This window comes from Vulpes lagopus, chromosome 3, assembly GCF_018345385.1.
Source record: "Vulpes lagopus strain Blue_001 chromosome 3, ASM1834538v1, whole genome shotgun sequence".
Taxonomy (NCBI): Eukaryota; Metazoa; Chordata; class Mammalia; order Carnivora; family Canidae; genus Vulpes; species Vulpes lagopus.
In genome coordinates this window covers 122,209,729-122,234,010 of record NC_054826.1, presented here as the reverse complement: position 1 = coordinate 122,234,010, position 24,282 = coordinate 122,209,729, and positions in this window count along the sequence as shown.

The following is a 24,282-nucleotide window of genomic DNA, read 5'->3' as shown; positions in this document are numbered from 1 at the left end:
GCCTTTGTGATCTGAGCAAACAGCAGGGGCGGCAGGAATGAACAGACATTCTCATCACTTTTGTTTTCTGGCACGGGGGTGGGTGGTCCATGGGCGGAGGCTCTCCTTTGCAGAAAGAACTGCAGCTCTCGCCAGGGGAGCCCCTTCCACATTCTGTGAACAACTGGCTTTGAATTCTGGTTTTTCTTTTCCCAATACAAATGATTAGTCTGTGGTCCCTGGGGTTGGGAGAGAGGATGCTGCCGACAGCTGATAACGCTACTGCCTGCCGATTTGGGGAGCCTGGGGGGCTCAGTCAGTTGAGCACCTGCCTTCGGCTCAGCTCGTGATCCCAGGGTTCTAGGATCAAGCCCCAAGTCAGGCTCCCTGCTCAGCGGGAAATCTGCTTCTCCCTCTGCCTCTGCCGCTCCCCCTGCTTATCTCTCTTTCTCTCCACCAAATAAACAAATAGAATGTTAAACAATGAAACCCACAACACTGCCAGTTTGCCAGGTAGCAAGAGCAGGGAAAGGGTGCAGGGTGAGTGGACAGATCTGAGGACTCCCATTTTCACAGCCTGACTCCCCCACTTGCTAGCTGCTCCAGTTGTTATAACTACAACACAACATACCCCCAGCCTCAGTGCCACAGAGCGACCATGTATTATGCCCTACAGATGCCGTGGGTCGGGAATGCAGACCGAGCGCCCCAGCCCTGGTGGGGCCTGTCTCTGCTCTTCCTTATCTGCAGGGCTGCAGCTGGGAGACATCTGAAGGCTCCCTCACTCCCGTTTGTGCAGTTGAGGCCACTTGTAGCCTGGGCCTCAGTTTCTCTCCACATGGGTCTCTCTGCGTGGTTGGTTTGGGCCTTCACACAGTGTGGCGGCTGGGTTCCAGGGTTGAACATCCTGAGAGAGAGAGAGAGGCAGCTGGAAGTTGTATTACTGTTCATGACCTTGTATTGCAAGTTACCCAGCATCACTTCCCCCATATATATTCTTTTTAATTTACCCATCTTTATTTTTTATTTTTTATTATTTTTAAAGATTTTATTTATTTATTCACAAGAGACACAGAGAGAAAGAGAGAGAGAGAGAGAGAGAGAGGGGCAGAGACACAGGCAGAGGGAGAAGCAGGCTCCATGCAAAGATCCTGATGTGGGACTTGATCCCTGGTCTCCAGGATCAGGCCCTGGGCTGAAGGCGGCACTAATCTGCTGAGCCACCCGGGCTCCCCGAGAGAAGATATTTAAGAGATAGTAGAATGCAATGGTTATGTATATAGAATCTGGGGCCAGGCCATCTGGGTTTGAATCCCAGCTCCTCCTCTCTGAAGCTGTGTGGTTTTGGGGAGGTTACTTCACCTCTCTGGGCCTGTCTTTCCTCCTCTGTAAAAGAGATAATAGAATTTGCCTCATGTGGTTGATGTGAAAATTAAATAAATTAACATATAAATTCTTTGGAACAGTGCTTGACAGGTACTAAGTGCTTAATTCGTGTTAGCTAGTAGCCCTGTGCACATAGTCACATAAATGCAAAGCAAGGGGGCTGTGGGATGTGCTCCAAACTGTTGGTAGTAGAAGCTGATGAAGAGGAACTTCATATTTTGCTCTACATAGATCTGAATTAGTAGAATCTTTCACAAAAATATATTTGTGTATCACTAGGGTAAAAATTTTATTTTTTTAAGATTTTATTTTTTATTTGACACAGAGAGAGAGAGAGAGCAAGTAGGCAGTGCGGCAGGCAGAGGAAGAGGGAGAAGCAGAGTCCCCGCTGAGCAGGGAGCCTGACGTGGGACTCGATCCCAGGACCCTGGGATCATGACCTGACCCGAAGGCAGATGCTCAACCCACTGAGCCACTCAGGTATCCCAGGGTAATAGTTTTACAGCCCCCACCCCCCAATCCCTCACCATGATGTCAATGAACATGCTTCCTTTTGTGGAATATTCTTTCTGTGAGGGACAGGCAGGGTCTAGCATGGTCCAGCCCCCACTCTCGTGCAGTTGGAGAAAGGGAAGCGGCCAGAGATTAAGCTACGTGTCCAGCCTCAAGCTTTGATTCACTGGCCAGCCTGGGGCCCACACCCAGAATCTTGTTACCTCTAACCTCACCCCATCAGCATCTGTGCCACAGAGTTCAGTCCTCAGCATTCCATGGTCTTTTTGCCCTCAGGACATGTTTTCCTCCTTTAGGCTGTGCAAACGGCCCTGTTCTGTCCTCTTGCCAACTCTCAGAAGCAGATAATATTTCCTCGTTTCCCGGATGAGGAAACTGAAGAACAGAATGGTCAAGTAGCATGCCCAAGGGCGCACAGCTAATAAGCAGCAGAGCTGGGTTTCAATCCCACCTCTTTCTAATGTTAAGGCTTGCGTCTTTTTTTAAAAGTTAGATTTCGGGACACCTGGGTGGCTCAGTGGTTGAGCGTCTGCCTTTGGCTCGGGGCATGATCCTGGAATCCCGGGATCGAGTCTCACATTGGGCTCCCTGCGAGGAGCCTGCTTCTCCCTCTGCCTGTGTCTCTGCCTCTTCTCTCTCTGTGTCTCTCGTGAATAAATAAATAAAATGTTTTTTAAAAAGTTAGATTTCATTAGTGTTTTAAATAAGTCACTCCTGGCATCATCTGTCCAAGAAAACCAAAAAGCAGGAGTGCTTTCTGAGGTCTCACAGTGCCAGCATTCAGACCTTGCAGTGGCCTCAGATGCTTGCCTCTGGATCTGCACGGCCCTCTGGGCATTGCTGGCCTGGCCCAACGTCAGTGGTTTTGTCTGGGTCAGAATGTCCCAGCCAAGAGGGCAGAGTCAAGATGAGAAAGGAGCCTTGGACTATGTTGAGCCCCTGGCCTCATCCCATGAAAGAACTCAGGAAGGCCAACAAGTGGAGTATGAACAAGTCAGCATGCAGAGAAGCAGAAACGATGACTCAGCTCCAGGTCATGATTTCCCTCTTCTTTGCCTAAGAGATGAGTCATGGCCTATATACCTTTAATTTTCAGACTTCTAACTCATCCCAGCAGGGAATAGGAAGCAGATGAAGGAAAGCTCCCTGCAGCATCGGCTCGGTCCCAGATGGCCTGAGTTCAAATTCTGTCTCAGCTCTTCAGCCATCATGGGACTTTAGCAAATCACTGAGCCTGCGTTTCCCCACCTGTAAGCTGCAGAGGCCAACCCCTATCTTGCCAGGTTGCTCCGCTTAATCAGTAATGTTTTGAGCGTCTACTCTGTGCCAGGCACGAGGAATATGGTAGTAAACAAAACAGACAAAACTCCTGCCATGGTGAAGCTTACATTCCGGGGAGAAAAAAAACAAAATGATCAGATCATATGTCTGCATTATAATGTCAGCACATAGTAGGGCCTCCACAAAGAGATCTGAATTCCCCCCTCCTTGTAGTTTAGGGAGTAAGCACTGTGTGTTTTGCAGGACTGAACAGCCTCCATTCCTTGCAGGGGATGGGAAGTCATTCCCACAGGGTGCCAGGGCTGGGCTGGGGATTCCCAGCTGCTTGCTCAGTATGTGTGCGTGTGTATCTGTGTGTTTAAGATATTTTTTTATTGAGGGATGCTGGGGGGCTCAGTGGTTGAGCATCTGCCTTCGGCTCAGGACGTGATCCCGGAATCCTGGGATTGAGTCCCCCATCGGGCTGCCTGCATGGAGCCTGCTTCTCCCTCTGCCTGCGTCCCTGCCCCTCTCTTTTTGTCTCTCATGAATAAATTAGTAAAATATTTTTTAAAAATATATTTTTTAGGGATCCCTGGGTGGCGCAGCGGTTTGGCGCCTGCCTTTGGCCCAGGGCGCGATCCTGGAGACCCGGGATCGAGTCCCACGTCAGGCATGGAGCCTGCTTCTCCCTCTGCCTGTATCTCTGCCTCTCTCTCTCTGTGTGTGACTATCATAAATAAATAAAAATTAAAAAAAAAATTTAAAATAAAAAAAAATAAAAATATATTTTTTATTGAGATGAAATTCACATAGCATAAAATTCACCTTAATCATTTTATTTTTAAAGGTTTTATTTATTTCTCTGAGAGAGAGAGCTAGAGAGGGAGCACGAGCAGGGGGAGGGGAAGGACAGAGGAAAAGGGAGCAGCAGACACCCCGCTGAGCAGAGAACCCAATGCTGGGCTCCATCCCAGGCCCCTGGGATCATGGCCTGAGCCAAAGGCAGACGCCTAACTCGCTGAGCCACCTGGGCGCCCCAAAACATTAATCATTTTAAAGTGAACAATTTGGTGATGTTTAGTACGTGCAACGCTATTGTGCAACCATCATCTCCATCTGCTTCCAAGATATTTTCATCACCCCAAAAGGAAACCCCATGCCGGCCAAGCAGTCACTGCCTGTTCCCTGTTCTTCTGTCCTCTGCAACCACTAGTCTGCTAGTGGCAGTGGCAGAGCAGGGTTCAAACCCAGAAAGTCTGTGCTTGTCCTGACCACCTATCACACCTGCCTGCCTGTCATGTTTTGCTTCCTGTCTTGCCTTCCACATATACAGAGCGCCCACTCTCCTGGCTGTTGCCTTCAGGTCTCAGCTTGAGGACCACCTCTTCTAAGAAGCCTTCCATGATCCCCCCTCCTGCTCGTACTGATGGCAGTTCTGTTAGTTTTCCTCATAGCACTTAACAGTTTGCAATTATTTCCTCTGTTGCTGTACATACTTACTATCTGCCTCCACCCCTAGACTATAAGCTTCATGAGGACAGGGGCCCATCTGTCTTGTTTGCTTGGTGCTCCCACTTCTTATCTCAGCACCTGGCTCAGGGGAGGTGCTTAACAAATATTAAGTGCACCTGGAGAGTAGTTGAATAATTAAATAAATGAACCCAACATACAAAACATACTGATGTCATGTTTCCAAAGGCCCGACATACACAAATTACATTGTTTTCCAAATATTAATTAATGAAGCCTTTGGAATCTCCCTGAGGAGTTGGCCACGGGTGCTTCCATGCGGAAGATCCAAGACACAAATAGAGTGAAATGATTTATTCTGGGTCACTGATGACTCAGTGTCTGGGAATAGACACATACTCCAAAACCTTTGCTCTAATTAGTCAAGGTAATTATTAGGCACAATAATTAGGCACAAATGACCTCAGCCAGGCTGTTTTGTAACCTCCGGAATTTAAGACCTGTACTAATTTTGTTTTAATGACAGTATTTGTTGTGGCTTGCCACCCCCAAACCTTTTCTTCTTTTTCTGAGTGAGCAAACATGTGTCTCAAAACACAATCTTTTTGGAGCATCTGGCTGGCTTCGTCGGTGGAGCATGTGACTCTTGATCTCGGGGTTGTGAGTTCCAGCCCCACATTGGGTGTAGAGATGATGTCAAAAAAAATTCAAAAGAGGGACACCTGGGTGACTCAGTGGTTGAGCATCTGCCTTTGGTTCAGGACATGATCCTGGGGTCCTGGGATCGAGTCCCACATCGGGCTCCCCACAGGGAGGCTGCTTCTGTCTCTGCCTCTCTCTGTATCTCTCATGAATAAATAAATAAAATCTTTAAAAAAAATCAAAACACACAATCTTTTCAATAAGAGAAGCTTTTCCTCACCCACTCATCACATTCGGGAGTTGTACCTCAAATAACCTCCCTCTGATACAGCTTTTGCTTTTGTGGGATCTTGAGGTTTGGGTTATTGTAAGGGATGGATTCTGGCCGGTGAGAAACTCCTCTCCTGGCTCTTGGGCTTGTGGAGTCAATATTTACCGCGCCCCCTACGGGGAGCAGAGCTCTATGCACCAGGCTAGAGCCAACGGGTGAGAAAACTCCCACCCCGGGGGCAAAAAAAAATTCTTTGGGCATTTCTGGCAGCGCCAGGAGGGTTTGCAGCATTTTCATTGTTTCTTTATCTAACTCTTGCCCACTCATCATAGCCAGATTTCCCATGATCTTTCTCTATATAAAGCACTGCATTGCATGAGTTTATTACTCAAAGGCGACCTATGGGGAATGTACTATCATGAGTGCTCCTATTAACCCCTACATTTTACAGATGGAGAAACTGAGGCACGGGGGCTTAAGCCACTTGCCCAAATTCACACAGCTGGAAGGTGAGTGACAGTGGCAGGTTGTGAACCCAGCTACCAGAATCACCGCTCTTACCCCACTTTGCTGGACTCACTGTCCGAACATTCTGGACTGTCCAGAAAGGTCCCCAAATTCTCAGACATTCATTGCACCTCCCCACTTCTATATTCACACAACAAAGATTCTCTAGGGGGCTCTCTGGTTGTCCGCAGGGCCCCGGGGAGGCAAAGAGCAGGGATACGGAGATGAACCAGAGCAAATCCTTGCCCCAGAGTTGGGGCGGTTGTGGAGGGAGGACCGTGACTTTGGAGTCAGACCCTGATCTCAAATCCTGGCTTGGTTAGTAATTAAGGTTGCCAGGTTTAGCAAATAAAAGTATAGGTCACACGGTTACATTTGAATTTCAGACAAACAGTGAATAATTTCTCAGTATAATTATGTTGTGTGCCATGTCTTGTTGCGTTTCGTCTGGCGACCTTACAGGTAATTAATTGCTGTGTGGCCTTGGGTGCTTCACTCCATCTCTCTGATCTCAGATTCCCTGTGTTCCCAAGGAGGTTACCGATCCCCATTGTACAGGGCTGCTTTTTATTTTATTTTATTTTATTTTATTTTATTTTATTTTATTTTATTTTATTTTATTATTTATTCATGAGAGATAGGGCTAGCCCTGAGAAGTAAGAAAGGGTATTTATGTTAGCACTCTGAAGGCTGCGGGCCTCCTAACTGGACTGTTTCCGTAGGCAGCCCATTCCCAGCTGCTCCGTGCAATAGCTGCAATAGAGGGGACTTTTCTTTTCTTTTTTAAGATTTTATTTATTTATTCATGAGAGACACAGAGAGAGGCAGAGACACAGGCAGAGGGAGAAGTAGGCTCCCTGCAGGGAGCCCAGTGTGGAACTCGATCTTAAGACCCTGGGATGACGACCTGAGCCCAAGGCAGATGCTCAACCACTGAGCCACCCAGGTGTCCCTAGGGGATTTTGAAAACTAGTTCAGGCCACTGCCTCGAGGTTCCCAAGGCTCCTAGGCTGAAACTAAGTCATCTGGGTGCAACCAACATCCCCAGGCTGTAGGTGGCAGCCGGGTTGACCTAGGATTGTTCTCTCAACCTTCGCTCTCCTCTCCCCTCCAGTGCCGCGTGCCCGGTATCCTAAATCCGGAGGTGAAGGAGGAGGGAAAATGCCTGGGGATTTAATCCAGTTCTCTCCAGCCTCCTGTACCCACTGCCTCTCAGCTACCCTGGCCCCACACAACCACCACCTCCTGCCTGCACAATCCTGATAACGTCCTTGCTGGACTCTCAGCTTCACCATTAAAACTAACTATAGCAGAGTTTTTAATATAAAAAATTTCAAGAGTAGAGAGAATCACGGCGCCTGGCTGGCTTGATGAAGCATGCAACTCTTGATCTCAGGGTCATGAGTTCGAGCCTCACGTTGGGTGTAGCACTTACTTATTAAAAGAAAGAAAGAAAGAAAGAAAGAAAGAAAGAAAGAAAGAAAGAAAGAAAGAAAAACAGAAATAGAGAAAATAGAATAATGAAGCCAATTTCCACAATGATTCGCGTATCAGCTCGCAGCCAAACCTTGTTTTACCCTCTCCTTAGCTCCCTGGAGTTTGTAATTCCTCCTCCCTGGATTTTTTCTTTTATTTTGGACATTTTCACACTCAGGATAATCTGACTTTTCACCAGCGCCACCAACCCCCCCCCCCCCCCCCCCCCCCCCGCCCCATGTATTGTTTATCGTGGCAGAAACTTTATTCCAAGATTCCTTCGGGGATTTGCTTTTGAATCCAAAGTCTTGCTACTCAAAACCAGTTCAGAGCCATTGGGGGAAAACAACCAGCCTCTTTTGCGAATCTTGCAAATCAAAAGCCTTGGCTTTCAAGATTATTATCTCTGCCATGAATTTCAAAAGCCTGTTTAGGAACTGGTGAAAGCCAAGAATTTGGCTCCTTGGCGCTTTCTTTTTTTGAATTGGTTTGGGTCAAGCCTCTCCAAGGGGTGTGTATCCAGAATGATCCAGGCCTCAACCTCAATGCTGGGTTTTGTGGAGAGAGGGGTCACAGGATTTCTTTTAAAAAGAGAACAAACATAGCATTGCTGCATGTGCAGAAAAATGCTCCTCGTTGCTATTTTTGTTGTTGTTAGAGTAATTTTAGTGAATTTAAATGATTTCTCAGAATGCTCACAGATGTGATGTCCATTCCCTCGTTTTCCCTTATGATTTTAAGCTCTTCAACTACAATTTCTCCTCATTTAAACTTTCATGAAAAACCAAACTCTCAACTCTGGAGCAGTTACCTTCTGTTGAGTTAAGGCACCATCCTAGGTATTTCTGGAGAGTGGCTTCCCAGGGCTGTACCAGGACGCACTTGCAAACCAGCGGCCTGGCTATCACCTAAAGCCCCGTGTCATTTGAAAGCCTGATGCTTGGGGCGCCTGGGTGGCTCCGTGGTTGAGCATCTACCTTTGGCTCAGATCATGATCCCAGGATCCCAGGATAGAGTCCTGCATTGGGCTCCCCACAGGGAGCCTGCATTTCCCTCTGTATCTCTGCCTCTCTCTGTGCCTCTCTCTAGTAAGTAAATAAGATCTTAAAAAAGGAAAGAAAAGAAAAGTCTGATGCTCCTGCTTTGCCTCGCATCATCTGACCTCCTGTCATAAGAGCTGGCATTAATGTTGAAGTTTATCATCTGTTTAAAAAAAAAAAAAGAAAAGTAAGATTTTTCTTTCCAGGCAAATCCACTGAAATTCCTCAATGTTTTCCAACACCAAAAGTCTCCCAGAATCAGGACTTAAACAGGATAATTCAGGCTCAGACACGATACACAGTGTCGGGGAAGGAAGGATGGTTAGTGGTGAAAGCCACTTACTGAGAATAGAATCCCTGGTGTTTATCCTCAGCTCAGCCAACAGCTTCCCTGGTGACCCCACATGCCACAGTGGGGCTCTCTTTCCAAACGGGCAGTTTTCCTGATGACAAAATCGGAATAGCCTGATGTCCTTATAGCTAGAGGCAAAAATCCTTGAATTTTTTTTTTAGGTGGCCCAAATTATCATGATTGGGTGTGATATATTTTTTTTAACAAACTTTTAGAAGAGTTTATTATTTTGGTTTTTTTTTAAGACTTTATTTTTTATTTATTCATGAGAGACACAGAGAGAAAGGCAGAGACACAGGCAGAGGGAAAAGCAGGCTCCCTGCGGGGAGCCCGATGTGGGACTCGATCCCAGGACCCTGGAATCAGGACCTGAGCCAAAGGCAGACGCTCAACCACTGAGCCACCCAGGTGCCCCAGAATAGTTTTCTTAAAAAAAAAGATTTTATTTATTTATTTATTTATTTATTTATTTATTTATTTATTTGAGAGTGACAGAGCATGAGCAGGAGGCAGGGACAGAGGAAGAAGCAGACTCCATGCCGTGAGGCTCAATCTGGGACCCCAGGATCATGACCTGAGCTGAAGGCAGACGTTTAACTGAGCCACCCGGGCGCCCCTATTATTATGATTTCTCACTGTTTCTGTGAGCTTCAGTCCTCTGGTAGATGCAGTGTATGTCAGGTTTCTCCACTCTAAAGTGTCTGATTTGAATAGACAGTTGCATCAATTGCCTCTTCCCTTTGGCCACGTGGTTATAAATCTAATGCTAGTTTTTGTGACATAGATCTATTCAAAGGAAGACTAGTTTTAACACACTTGATTTAGATTCACCCTTTAAAAATGTGGGGGACGGGGCACCTGGCTGGTTTGGAGGAGCATGCCACTCTTAATCTCAGGGTCATGAGTTCGAGCCCCACGTTGTAGATTACTTAAAAATAAATACGCCTAAATTTTTTTTATTGATTTGTTTTTTTAAGTTTTACTTACTTACTTATTTTTAGTAACCTTTAAACCCAACTTGGGGCTTGAACTCATAACCCTGAGATCAAGAGTCATACATTCCACAGACTATGACAGTCAGGCATCCCTGGGTTCACACTTTAAATAAAGACCTTTTATTTTTTTCAGATAGAAGACATTGAGTTGCGTTAAAAGTATCACACTGAAGCAATTTGCACAGATTTTTATTTATTATTATTTTAAAGATTTTATTCATGAGACACACACAGAGAGGTAGAGACACAGGCAGAGGGAGAAGCAGGCTTCCTGTGGGAGATTTTACACAGATTTTTAAACAAATATTTAATATCCGCTGTTGGTGAGTATATAGAGAAACAGGCATTTCACTCGCTGTCCAGGGTGAGAGTGGAGATGGAGAGGACATTCAGCAATTCACCTGCAAAGGCTTGAAATATGCCACTCTAACCCTTTGATTCTATGTTTAGAAATTTATATGAAGAAAATAAATATGTATGCAAAACTTTGGTCAACAGAAAACCCAACCTAGCTCATTGCAATATTATTTGTAGTAACCAAAAACTGGAAATTAGCTCTGTGCCCCAAATAAGAAATTAGTTGCTTTCTTTCTTTCTTTCTTTCTTTCTTTCTTTCTTTCTTTCTTTCTTTCTTCTTTCTTTCCTTTTTCCTTTCTTTTCTTTCTTTCTTTCTTTCTTTCTTTCTTTCTTTCTTTCTTTCTTTCTTTCCTTTTCTTTTCTTTCTTTCGAAATTAGCTTTAAATTTGATGACATGGGCATCTGCATGGCTCAGTCAGTTAAGCGGCCAGCTCAGGGTTTCAGCTCAGGTCATAATCTCTGGGTCTTAGGATGGAGTCCCGCGTGGGCTCCGTGCTCAGCAGGAGTCTGCTTGAGTCTCTCTTCCTCCCTCTGTACTCCTCTCCCTGTGCACTCTCTCTCTCTCAAATAAATAATAAATCTTTAAAAAAATACAAACCTCATTAGGGAGTTATCGGAATCAAATAAGTGAATACCAAGGCCTTGCCATAAATATTAAAACATGTGGAATCGGGCAGCCCCAGTGGCCCAGCAGTTTAGAGCCGCCTTCGGCCTGGGGTGTGATCCTGGAGACCCAGGATCGAGCCCCATGTCGGGTTCCCTGAATGGAGCCTGCTTCTCCCTCTGCCTGTGTCTCTGCCCCTCTCTGTGTCTGTCATGAATAAATAAATAAAATAAAAAAAAAAACATGTGGAATCATATGTTTGGCAGGGGGACCCTTATGAGAAAGGTTATTATTGACATTAACTTGTTCTTGGCCACAAGGAGATACCCATCCCGGTCCTCTTGTGTGAGAGGGGTCATATGACCAGCTCTGGCCAACAGATTATCATCAGAAGTGATGTGTCACTTCCTATCTGAGGCAGCAAAAAGCCTCTGCAAGAGTCTCCAGGCTTCATCTTCCCCTTTGTGGAGGGCGGGGTCACAAGACAGAAGTCGCCTACATCCCTGAGTCACAGAGCATCAACCCGTGGAGGGGAGCAGCTGTGGATTGTTGCTTGGACCCAGAGTAGGCTGTGCCTGGGCCAGAGACAAACTTTTGTGGGGTTAGCTCATTAGATGTTTTTATTGTTGTTTGGTCATCGACAACAGCATAACTTATCCCATTATAACATAACTGAGTGCTTCCAGACAATAACCCAGACCATGTATTTGGACAATACAGGGCACTGCCGCTCATATCCTTTGTCCCACCACTCATGCTGGCGGATTTTTTTTTTAAGACTTTTTATTTATTTGACAGAGAGGGAGAGAGAGAGAGAGAGAGACAGAGAGAGAGAGAGAGAGAGCACAAGCAAGGGGAGTAGCAGAGGGAGAGGGAGAAGCAGGCTCTTTGCTGAACAAGAAGCCCAAAGTGGGGCTCGATTCCAGGACCCTAGGATCATGACCTGAGCCAAAGGCAGGCACTTAACCGACTGAGCCACCCAGGCACCCCTAATTTTTTTTTAAATGAAATATAACTGGCGTTTGACATATAACAGTGTATTAGATTCAGGTGCATGACATGATAATTGAATATTTGTATGTGTTGTTAAATAATCACCACAGTAAATTTAGTTAACATCCATCACCACATTTTTTTCCCTTGTGAATAGAACTTTTAAGATTTACTCTTTCAGCAACTGTCAAACGTACAATACAGTATTATTAACTATACTCCCCGTGCTATACAAGGGGAGTTGTTTTTTTTTTTTTTTAAGGTATTATTTTTAAGTAATTTCTGCACCCAAAGTGGGGCTCCAATTGCATGACTCTGAGATCAAGAGTCGCAAACTTTACCAACTGAGCCGGCCAGGCCTCCCAAGTGCTGTTTTTTAAAGAAGGAAGGAAAATGTCCTTGTGAGGGGCTCCTGGGTGGCTCAGTAGATTAAGTGTCTGCCTTCGGCTTGGGTCATGATCTCAGGGTCCTAGAATTGAGCCCCACATTGGGCTCTCTGCTCAGGGGGGACCCTGCTTCTCCCTCTCCCTACACCCCCCCCCCCCGTTCTCGCTCGTGCACTCTTTCAAATAAATAAATAAAATCTTTTTAAAACAAAAAGAAAGAGAGAAAGAAAGAAAAAGAAAGAAAAAGAAAGAAAGAAAGAAAGAAAGAAAGAAAGAAAGAAAGAAAGAAAGAAAGAAAGAAAGGATTCTAAAAAAAAAAAAAAGAAAGAAAAAAGGATTCTGACTTGCCAGGCCATGGTTAACGTTCCCTCATTTGGGTGGAACCAGAGAATTTGCACATTTGCACCTGTTCCTTGTGGTGGGCAGCCTCTGAGGGGGTCCCCCAAAGATCCATGCCCTTGTGTAATCGCTTTCCTATGGTGTGGGTTGGATCCACTGACTTGCCTCCAATGAATAGAATACAGCAGAAGTGATGGATGTCACCTCCAAGAGTAGGTTATGAAAAACGGTCACTTCTGTCTTGGGCACCGTCTTTCTCTCTTCTTCTGCTGAAAGAAACCAGTTGCCAGCTCCAGAGCCGCTCCCTGGAGACTTAATTAACATGACTATCACCCAAACTGTTTCCTTTCCCAAAGGGGATTACAATAGAATCCCCTTGTAATCCCTCCTTCTGGTCCTTCTCTGGCTTTCCCCTCACCCCTGAGCAACCTTTGGTCTGTTTTCTGTGACTATAGATAAGTTTGCATTTTCTGTAAAGGGCATGAATCATAAAGCACGGACTCTTTTTTTATCTGGCTTCTTCCACTCAGCATAATTATTTTGAGAGTCATCCATGTTGTGCCGTGTACCGAGGGCTCATCCCTTCTCATTGCTACACAGCAGTCCGCTCTATGGCTGGACTTTTTATGGTCTGTTTATCCTTCCACCTGTTGAGGGGCACTTGAGTTGCTCCTAGTTTTTGCCTGTTGCAAACGGGGCGGGGGGGGGATATGAACTTGTATGTATAGCGTGGGCATAGGCTTTTTTTTTTTTTTTAAGATTTATTGATTTATTTATTTGACAGAGAGTGAGAGAGCACAAGCGAGGGAGCAGCGGAGGGAGAGAGAGAAGCAGGCTTCCCACTGAGCAGGAAGCCCTGATGATGCTGGGCTCCATCCCAGGACCCCCCCCCCCCCCATCAGGACCTGAACCTAAGGCAGATGCTTAACTGACTGAGCCACCCAGACACCCCAGGCTTTCTTTTTACTTTGGTAAATACCTAGGAGTGGGATGGTGGGGGTCTTATTGTAAGTATATGTTGAATTTTATTCTATTTTTTGAAGTTTACTTATTTATTTTATTTATTTATTTATTTTAAAAAATATTTTATCTATTCATGAGAGACACAGAAGGTAGAGACATAGGCAGGCTCCCTGCACGGAGCCTGATGCGGGACTCGATCCCAGAACTCTGGAATCATGCCCTAGGTCAAAGGCAGGCGCTCAACTGCTGAGCCACCCAGGCAGCCCCTATTTATTTACTTTAAAAGTAACCTCTATACGAGTAGAGAGGACTTAAATCTCAAATTCATTACCCCGAGATCAAGAGTCGGATGCTCTACCAACAGAGTCAGCCAGGCAGGGCCCTCATATGTTGAATTTTAAAAGAAACTCTTGGCTTATTTTTCAAAGTGACTGTACCATTTTACAGTCCCACGAGCACTCTATAGGATGTTTAACGACCCTGGCAGCAACCCAGTAAATACCAGAGGTCCCAGTCACTGTGACACCTGACTCCCACCAACCCTCTTTCCAGATGCTCCTTGGAATGAGGCCATACCGCCACATTTGAGAACTGCTAGACCAGAGGCATTTTAGTTCCAGTGGTAGGAACCCCCATTTGTGAACAATGGAAGAAAGCTTGTGAACCCCTATTTCTGAATGGAGTTCATACCTCAAAGCCTGAAACACAAGATGGTGGCAAGAGCAGGAGATATCCTCTAGGGGGTACATCTTGGCTTGACTTTGCATTTTGTGGTTCCTTGGGTTCTGAAAAGACCCAACTGCTCTTTTTTTTTTTTTTTTTTTTTTTTTTTTTTAAGATTTTATTTATTTATCCATGAGAGACCCACAGAGAGAGAGGCAGAGACACAGGCAGAGGGAGAAGCAGGCTCCATGCAGGGAGCCCGATGCGGGACTCAATTCCAGGACCCTGGGATCATGACCTGAGCCAAAGGCAGATGCTCAACCGCTTAGCCACCCAGGTGCCCCACCAACTGGTCTTTATTTAGAGAACCAGGGTTTATGTGTAGTGGAGAAACGCCACGTGTCGGTTGGAACTTAAGAGTCAGGACCCATTTGCTTTCTATTCTTAACTTTCTCTCTGGCCCTGGAGCCTCCCAGAGCCTCCCTGGGGTAAAAATAAGTGTTGTTCGGTAATCCTGAGCTGAAAGGTGGTACTTAAGTCAAAAGTACACCTGAACTCAGCTAATTTGCTCTAATCACCTATACCAGCCAAAGATGGGGTACATCATTATGATGCAACATCATTATGATGCAACCACAACCACGCATTGCAGTACAAAGCCATCAAATTCTATTGTGATTTCTAAGAAAACCCTTCATCTCAGGCCCCCTATCAAACTGGATTGTGCATCAGAATCCCCCGGAGGGCTCGTTAAAGCACAGACTGCCTGGCCCCACCCGAGAGATTCTGATTTCAGCAGCCTGGAGAGATGCCTGAGAATCTACATTTCTAACAAGTTCCCAGTTGGCACAGCTGCTGCCAGAGCCACTCTCTGAGACCTGCTTCCTTGTTGGAAGCTTTTGTTTGTCAATGGAAAGTCCAGCTAAGGCAGTGATCTTCAACTGAGGTGATTTTGCCACACGGGGGGACAAAAATCTGGAGATATTTGTGATTGCCCTAACTGGCATAGTAGGGCTGTGCTACTGGTGGGTGAAAGCCAGGGATGCTGGTCAACGTCAGTGCATGAGACACCCCCCCACAAGAATTATTTGACCCAGAATATCAACAGTGCCCAGGCTGAGAAGCTCTGAACTGTCGAAGAATGCATAAAGAAATTAGAAGATTATTATTATAAGGATTAAATATTATGCAGCCATTAGGGAGAATGTTCCTTAGAACTTTTTAAAATTTGGGCAACTGGGGCCCCTGGGTTGCTCAGTGGTTGAGTGTCTGCCTTTGGCTCAGGGCATGATCCTGGAGTTGCAGGATCAAGTCCCACATCGGGTTCCCCATGGGGAGCCTACTTCTCCCTCTGCCTGTGTCTCTGCCTCTCTCTCTCTGTGTTTCTCTCATGAATGAATAAATAAAATCTTAAAAAAATAAAATAAAATTTGGGCAACTGATTATGATATGTGGGGGGAGATAAAAGGAGTACAACTCAACGTATCAGTGGTTTTGTTCATTTTCTTCATATCATATTGCTTCCTAGAATTTTCTCATTTATGTGTTTAGTTATATATCATCTGTGTCCATTTACTAGGACAGAAGCTCCTGGTGTACTTTAGCAAAGGGTTGGGATACATGACTGGGGAAACCCCATGTCATGTAAGTAAAATCAGCGATGTGCTGGTAGGCTGTTAATAACTGACTCCCTGAAAAGAAAATCTCCCATTTGTCGCATTTGCTGATTTTCAGGGTGTAAACATGCCCACTGTGGCTACCTCATGATGTTACCGGGGGACGAGCTGGATAGATGGATACAACTGGATTGCTAAACCCTGAGGAGCCAGCTCTAGCAAAACACTGGAAATAATTATATGAATATAAAAGACTGGAAGGAAAAATGCCAAAGGGCTAATGGTAGTGCCCTGTGATCATGCATATATAAAAAACCAAGAAGCTCCAGCTTGATAGGAAATGAATTTGAGGGGATGGCTCCTGGGCTGGGGTTATGTCCTTTGAGGAGGAATAAATAGAATAACCCAGCCATTAATATGACTCAGCTCCCAGTTTCTGGTCTCCACCCAAATTCTAAATTTATGATTGAGAGAATCAGTTGACATAATCTTCTGTCAATTTTGGCCGGAGGTGGGGGTGGAGGGAGGATGCATATAAATATTCGGGGCGGGATCCCTGGATGGCGCGTGCCTTTGGCCCGGGTCGCGATCCTGGAGACCCGGGATCGAGTCCTGCATCGGGCTCTCGGTGCAGGGGGCCTGCTTCTCCCTCTGCCTGTGTGTCTGCCTCTCTCTCTCTCTCTCTCTGTGTGACTATCATAAATTAAAAAAAAAAAAAAAATTCGGGGCATGGGAGGGGCCCTACATGGGTACAGGTGAAATTTGGGTGTAGTAGAAAATCATGGGGTCAGGGGAGACTCTGCTATGAACTGGCTGGTCAGGGAGGGCTGCTCAGAGGAGGTGACCAGTTACCGGATAGAGACTGGGACTGTGTCATGAGAACAGCCAGTGAGGACCTTCCCACTTATCATGCAGCAAGTGCCTCCAGAGCCCCGGCACCGCTGGGAGCTTGTTAGAAACTCACCCACTCGAGGCCCACGGCAGCTGCACACAACCATACTCTGCACTGGGACGAGATCGCCCAGGGAGCTGCATGAGAATCTGGGAGCTGCGGATTGAATTTGAGAGGCTGACTTCCTGTTTCAGGATGCTGGCTGTGGCTGGACTGCGTAGACATCTGGCCCCAGAGAGAAGCTGGTTCTCTCCTGACACCCCTGTGGCCAACCTGACCTTTGTTTCTGTCTTCAGAGCTGTGCTGTTTTGAAACAGATTTTAGGAGGGGCGCCTGGGTGGCTCAGTGGTTGAGTATCTGCCTTGGGCTCAGGGTGTGATCCAGGGGTCCCTGCGGGGAGCCTGCCTCTCTGTGTCTCTCATGAATGAATAAATAAAATCTTAAAACAAACAAACAAACAAACAAACAAACAGATTTTAGGGAAAACCAAGGAATCACCTAGCACACAGAAGCTGGAGGCCTGAGAAACAGTCCATCACAAGGCTCCTTTCACGGTGACATCGTCACCGAGCCAAAGCATGCCTCCAGCCCAAGCCCCGGGCACCACCTGCCAAGCTGTGGCAAGTCGGGCAGGCCATGGGCAGTGTTTCTGAAAATGCATTTAATTGCCTATGATTCACTCTTCAGATAGAAGTCAGAAGGACAGATTATTCTTAACCTGACTACTATGTTATAATTGGCAGCAATTTGCAGCTACAGTTTTAGGCTGAGGATTGGCCTTGCATGGAATATGCTGTTGTTATGGGGAAACATTTCATAAAAAGTGGGGAAGAGCAAAGAGAAAGCCCAAACAGCAACCTCAGATTGCCCCCAACTACAGAATGCTGCCTTTATGCAGCATGGGGCAGATTACCATGAGTTTTACCTGCTGTAACGAGTAATGAATTGTGTTTCGCTGTTGGTGTGGAGACTTAGCTACAGCAGCTTATGTAAACTAGAAAGTTTTTCCTCCACTTACAAAAAAAAAAAAAAAAAAAAAAGTTTAGAGGTAGTCTGAGGACATCCACAAATGCATCAGACTTCCTCCTTTTTGTTCCACCATTCACCTCATGTGGCTTCCTTCCTTAAGGTTACCTCATGGCCATAGATGGCTGCTGCAGCCCTGACCATCTTGTCCAAGTTCCAGGGCCCAGGAAGGAGGAAGTAGCAAGAGCAAGAGACCAAGCTAAGTCACTTCCTTCTAAATAGCTTTCCTGGAAGCCCCACCCAATGACTTCCTCTTATTATTTCATCATCCTCCCTCGTTGCAAAGAGGGCTGGGAAATGTAGTCCTCGAGCTGGGCACACTGCCCACTGGAATACAATTTAGGCTCTGTTAGCAAAAATCAACTGTGGAATGCATATTGGGAAGGGCGCTAGCCAGCTCTGTTTATATTCTCCAATTCTGTGCTCAATTTTGAGAGACCCTTTGGAGAATCCACAATTTCCCCCACGAGGCCTGTGATTCTGTGGCACTTTTTCTGTGTCACGGACAACACAGTAGCAGTATTTTCTACTGCTTTTTAAGACAGGGGGAATTTGCCTTGCCCAAGGTAAGTGGCATTTTTTTTTAAAGATTTTATCCATTTATTCATGAAAGACACACACACACACACACAGAGAGAGAGAGGCAGAGACACAGGCAGAGGGAGAAGCAGGCTCCATGCGGGGATCCTGACATGGGACTTGATCCTGGGCCTCCAGGATCACGCCCTGGGCCAAAGGCAGCGCTAAACTGCTGAGCCAACCGGGCTGCCCACGTAAACTGCATTTTTATAGCAAGGCAGGGAGAATGTAGAAGTCTTCCAATTTTTGTGAAAAATCTCCTTCTTCAAAATGTAACTTTGTTTTCTGTGTTTCTGTTGAAAACAAGAGTTTTGGGAGAAACATGTCCCTTCTATTCACTGAGGGAGGTGAGTTGCGACCAGATTTGATCATGAGCTTGTCCATCCTGCCCCAGGAAAGGTAGGAATGGGGATCAGAGCACATCTCTTCCACTCTCAGTTCTCCACCTCCCAGAACAGCAGATGGTTGTTTTCTATGCATGCGGATTATGAGATGGGAGTGGAGTGGGTCCACCGCCAGGAAGCCACACCGCCTTCGGAGTCTTCGGAGGGAGACAGGGACAGTCAAAGAAAGCATCTCACCCTCAGCGGGGAGCTGAACGCAGCATTGGGGGCAAACTTATATGTCAACATTGGTCTCAAACTTGAACAGGTATCATATATTAAAACACACAAAAACATCACTCTTGAATAATTCCTTTTTTTTTTTTTTTTTTTTAAATTTTGTGTATTTATTCATGCGACACACAGACAGAGGCAGAGGTAAGCAGAGGGAGAAGCAGGCTCCATGCAGGGAGCCTGATGCCGGACTCGATCCCAGGACCCCAGGATCGGGCCCTGAGCTGAAGGCAGATGCTCAACCACTGAGCCACCCAGGGGTCAAATGTTAATTCCTTTTTTCTTTTTTTAAAGATTGCTCTTGTATAAATGTATATGTTGTTAAGCGTCAAATAAAAGATGTTTGATTTTATCTTGTTATTTTTATTGGCCTTTTGTGCTCACAGTGTTGTCTTTTCTCATGGCTTTTGACTCTTACCATTGAGTTTAACTTTGACTTTTCCTGGCAACAATTAATCTACGGGGCTCATTTGTACTGCCTACTGTGATGAATGCCTGCATTCTATATCATGAGAAGCTGTGGGTATCACGCACTCTCTCAACATTTCTGTGCAGTAGTCCAGTAGGGGAGGGAAAAAATGGGCTGCCATTTCAGTTTTAATTCATTTATTGTTAATAAATAGTTTTGGGAGTGTGGAAAGCCTTCCTAGGCCTGATGCAAAACTCAGAAGCTATAAAGTCAAAGATTTAATCATTTAAAAAATTTCCAAGGCAAAAAAAAAACAAAACAAAACAAAAAAAAAATTTCCAAGGCAAGGAAATGGGAAAAGGATAGACAAAATAAAAAACCGATGACAGAGGCACCTGGGTGGCTCAGTAGTTGAGTGTCTGCCTTCAGCCCAGGGCCTGATCCCGGAGTCCTGGGATCGAGTCCCGCATTGGGCTCCCTGCATGGAGCCTGCCTCTCCTTCTGCCTGTATCTCTGCCTCCCTCTCTGTGTCTCTCATGAATAAATAAATAAAACCTTAAAACAAAAAAACAACCAATGACAACCTGGGAAACTGGACCGATCAAAGTATAACCCTAAGGAGATACCTTTTTTTTTTCTCATTTGATCAGCAAAGTGCAAAGGGTTGTTTTTTTTTTTTTTTAAATACTATTAACAAAACTATGGAAAAAGAGCACCCTCATGTACTTCTTGTCAGAAGGGCATTTTCTAAGTCTTATATAAGATTTTTAATTATTAATACCTTTGACTGAAAAATACTATTTCTAAGGATACAGATTTGCATATGCACACATGTACATACATGCAAGGATGTTCAGTGCAGCACATTTATATGGGGAGGTTCATTACAGCGTTATTTATAATCACCAAGGACTGGTTACACCCTAAATTTCTATCAACAGGGCATCTATTAAATACTTAATCAGTGCAATGAAATATTTTACAGTATTTTTTTTAAAGATTTTATTTAGGGATCCCTGGGTGGCTCAGCGGTTTAGCGCCTGCCTTTGGCCCAGGGCATGATCCTGGAGTCCTGGGATTGAGTCCCACATTGGGCTCCCTGCATGGAGCCTGCTTCTCTCTCTGCTTCTCTCTCTCTCTCTCTCTCTCATGAATAAATAAATAAAATATTTAAAAGAAAAAAAAATAAAAGATTTTATTTATTTATTCATGAGAGACACACACACAGAAAGAGAGAGGCAGAGACACAGGCAGAGGGAGAAGCAGGCTCCATGTAGGGAGCCTGACTTGGGATTCGATCCCGGGACTCCAGGACTAAGCCCTGGGCTGAAGGCAGGGGCTACACCGCTGAGCCACCCAGGTGTCCCTATTTCACAGTATTTTAAAATAATTTATGTACTGACATGGAACAATGTTCAAATTATGTTAAGGGAAAAAGTTTGTGATAGTACTCTAAGATGATCATCTTATTATCCCTTAAAGGTAGACATACATGTATGTAGTGAAACATACTCACAAACGTGTAGACAACATTTCCAAAGGCTACAAGTTATTTCTTTTTTTTTTTTTTTTAAGATTTTATTTATTTATTCATGAGAGACACAGAGAGAGAGAGAGAGAGACAGAGACACAGGCAGGGGGAGAAGCAGGCTCCCTGCGGGGACCCCGATATGGGACTTGGTCCTGAGACTCGTGTATCACACCCTGGGCTGAAGGCAGGCACTCAACCTCTGAGCCACCCGGGTGTCCCCAAGTTATTTCTTGAGTATAGAATTGAGGAGGATCTGGGATGAAGTAGGTGACATGACTTTTACTCTTTACTGTGCAATTGGACTTTTTCAGTTGAAACACAGAGTCGTTTCATAGTACTAATAATAACAGGACCAGTGAATACAGAATACAGTGCTTTTACCAGGTGATTCTTCATCATGGGATGTGTATGAAAGAAATAATTGAAGATGGGCAAAGACAAATATACAAAGATACTGAGTACATGTACTACATGTTGTAGTTCTAGAACGCTGCAGTCAAATGCTCTTTCGTGGTGAACAGATAAATACATTACGACGAACCTACCCCATGGGGTGTTATGTGACTGCTAATAAGGAGAAAAGAATGGGGCACCTGGGTGGCTCAGTGGTTGAGCCTCTGCCTTCAGCCCAGGGCCTGATCCTGGAGACCCAGGAGAGAGACTCATTTCAGACCTTGGCAGGTCAGGTTAAAAATGAAAGTACAGAGGCCCCTGGCTGGCTCAGTTGGTGGAGCACACGACTCCTGATCTCAAGGTCATGAGTTCCAGACCTACATTGGGTATGGAGCCTCCTTAAAATTAAAAAAATAAATAAATAAATAAAAAATAAAAGGGAAGAAGAAAGTATACATTAACCCACATTTTCTTGAGTCTTCAAACGCTATTACTTTAAATGGATTGAAGTGAAGTTTCCAGAGCTTTGCTGAGAGACGTCATATGCCCTTTGGTTTGTCCAGACCTCCCCATTCCAAGGTTGGAGGCTAACCTAGGAGCACTTTCTCAGGCCCCTAGGGTGCTAGTCTTTATTGAATAATTTTGTGGACTGATATGGCACTCAGCCTTTTTCTCATTTAGTCTCATTTAATCCTGAAAGCAAACCCGAGGACTTTCTATTACTAACTTCATTTATGATGCTCAAAGAGTCTCAGTAAATTTGCCCAAGGTCACTCAGATAGGAAGCGCTTATAAAATTTACAAAGCCAAGCTAGGTGGTACTATGTCACCAACAGTAAGAAAGAAAACGTGGTTCACATCAAGCCAGATTAGGGGTGCCTGGGTGGCTCAGTGGTTGAGCGTCAGCCTTTGGCTCAGGGTGTGATCCCTGGGTCCTGAGATTGAGTCCCCACATCATGCTCCCTGCAGAGAGCCTGCTTCTCCCTCTGCCTGTGTCTCTGCCTCTCTCTCTCTCTCTGTGTCTCATGAATAAATAAATAAAATCCTTAAAAATAAACACCAGAAATTAAAAAAAAAAAAAAGTCAAGCTGGATTATTCCTGGTTCTTTAAGCCTTTTTCCACCTCTTAGCTCTGAATCCACATGTCCTTCTGCTTGGAGGGGCCTCTGCCTTCCAGGAGTCTTGTCTGTGCACCATGGCCTAGCAAAAATGCTTCCTACCTCAGGAAGCCTTCCATGATTCCTTCCACTGGGAAGTACCCTTTCATACTCCTTATGATTCTTACTTTCTGCCCTCATGGCATTTAGGCACATGCTGCTTTTCACAGTGGCCCCTGATAAACCTCATTCCACAGCTCCTGCAGGTTGAGCACCCACCAGGTATTGATGCGTAATAACGTGTCTTAGGTTTTATAAAGGGCAGTTTAGAATGAAAGTGACCAGTAGCTTGGTGTCCAGTCATTTCTCTGTGTGTGTGTGTTTCTTATGGTGGGGGAGAGATGGGGAGAGCGAGGGAGGGAGGAGAGAGACTCATTTCAGACCTTGGCAGGTCTCAGAAAAATCTCTATGCACATACATTCAGATTAAACCTCCTTTAAAAAAGTTTTTTTTATTTACCTATTTGAGAGAGAAAGAACGAGAGAGCGAGCTGTAGAGGGAGAGGGAGAAGCAGGTTCCCCGCAGATCAGGGACCCAGACCCAGGGCTGGATCCCTGGACTCCCGCATCATGCTTAACCACCTCTTAGCTCTGAATCCACATGTCCTTCTGCTTGGAGGGGCCTCTCCCTTCCAGGAGTCTTGTCTGTGCACCATGGCCTAGCTAGGCCACCCCACCCTGGGTGCCTCCCCCCCGCCCTTTTTGCCATAAAAATAACAGATTTTCAGATGTTTTTCTATTGCAATCATTATTGGAAAAAAAATTCTTTTCATAAATAGAATCAGCAGGTGATGCTTTTGCAGCGCTCGTACAAAACTGCAAACTCCCAGGCTGTGTGCCTGATACCGGATGGACAAAGTGCACTGTCTGCTGCTCCCCTCTGGTTGCCCGAAGAACTTGGGGTTCCCCCATCACCCCTCCTTTTGCCTGGCATGTCCTTTCGGCGGTGGCCTCCAACCAACCGCCTGTCTTCCTAAACCCTACGTGTGCATCTTTTGAAGAAGATTGCCAAGATCCTGCCCTCGGAGAAGTTTCTTTTCGGTGACAAGGGACCCGTAAGTAAACATGCCGACAGGGAGTCATTTCAGGTGGTGACACGGGGATGCGAAGAGATACAAGCAGGCAACAGAAGTGCGGAGGGCTCTGCTTTAACAAAGCCGGCGTGACGACGACTGTGCGCTTGCAGGACACCTGAGCAGAGCCGGGGAACGGAAGGGGAGGAAGATTCCGGTGAGAGAGAGCGACAGCCGTGAGTGCAAAGGCCCTGAGGCCGAGAAGGGGTCGGTGTCGGCGCAGGGAAGGAGGCGGCCCCGCCCCGCCCCGCGGGCGTCAGCGCCTCGTCCTGCACCGGGCCGGCCGTGCTGGGTCACTGCCCGCGGGCGTGGCCGCCTCCCCGGGGCCCCGAGCCGCCGCGGGCGGGCTAGCGGGAGGCGGGGGCCGGCGCGGGAGGCAGGCGGCAGCACGTGGCTCCGGGGAGCGCTCCCGGGACGCCCATCCGGGAGAGCGGGCATTGCCTCCGGCCTCGGCGCCCCGAGGGGTGCGGCAGGCGGACTGGCGCCCCCGACGCCGGGTCGCGGCCCCCGGGCCCGGGAAGCGCCCGAAAAGCCCCTGCGGGGCGCGGTCCCCGGTCCCCGGTCCAGGTCACGTGGCCCCCGACTCGGGGCCCCGCGGTGGGGGCGGCATGCGAGTGCGCATGCGTCCCGCTCGTCCCCCGCCCCTCCCCCCTGCCCGCGTCGGCCCGGACGCAACCACCGTCAGCCCCGCCTCCTCTTCCATCCTTCCTGACACACACTCCGTCCCCCCGCCCATTGGTTACGTCAGGCAGACAGGCCGGCGGGCCAATCGCGGCGCGGCGTCGCGAGAC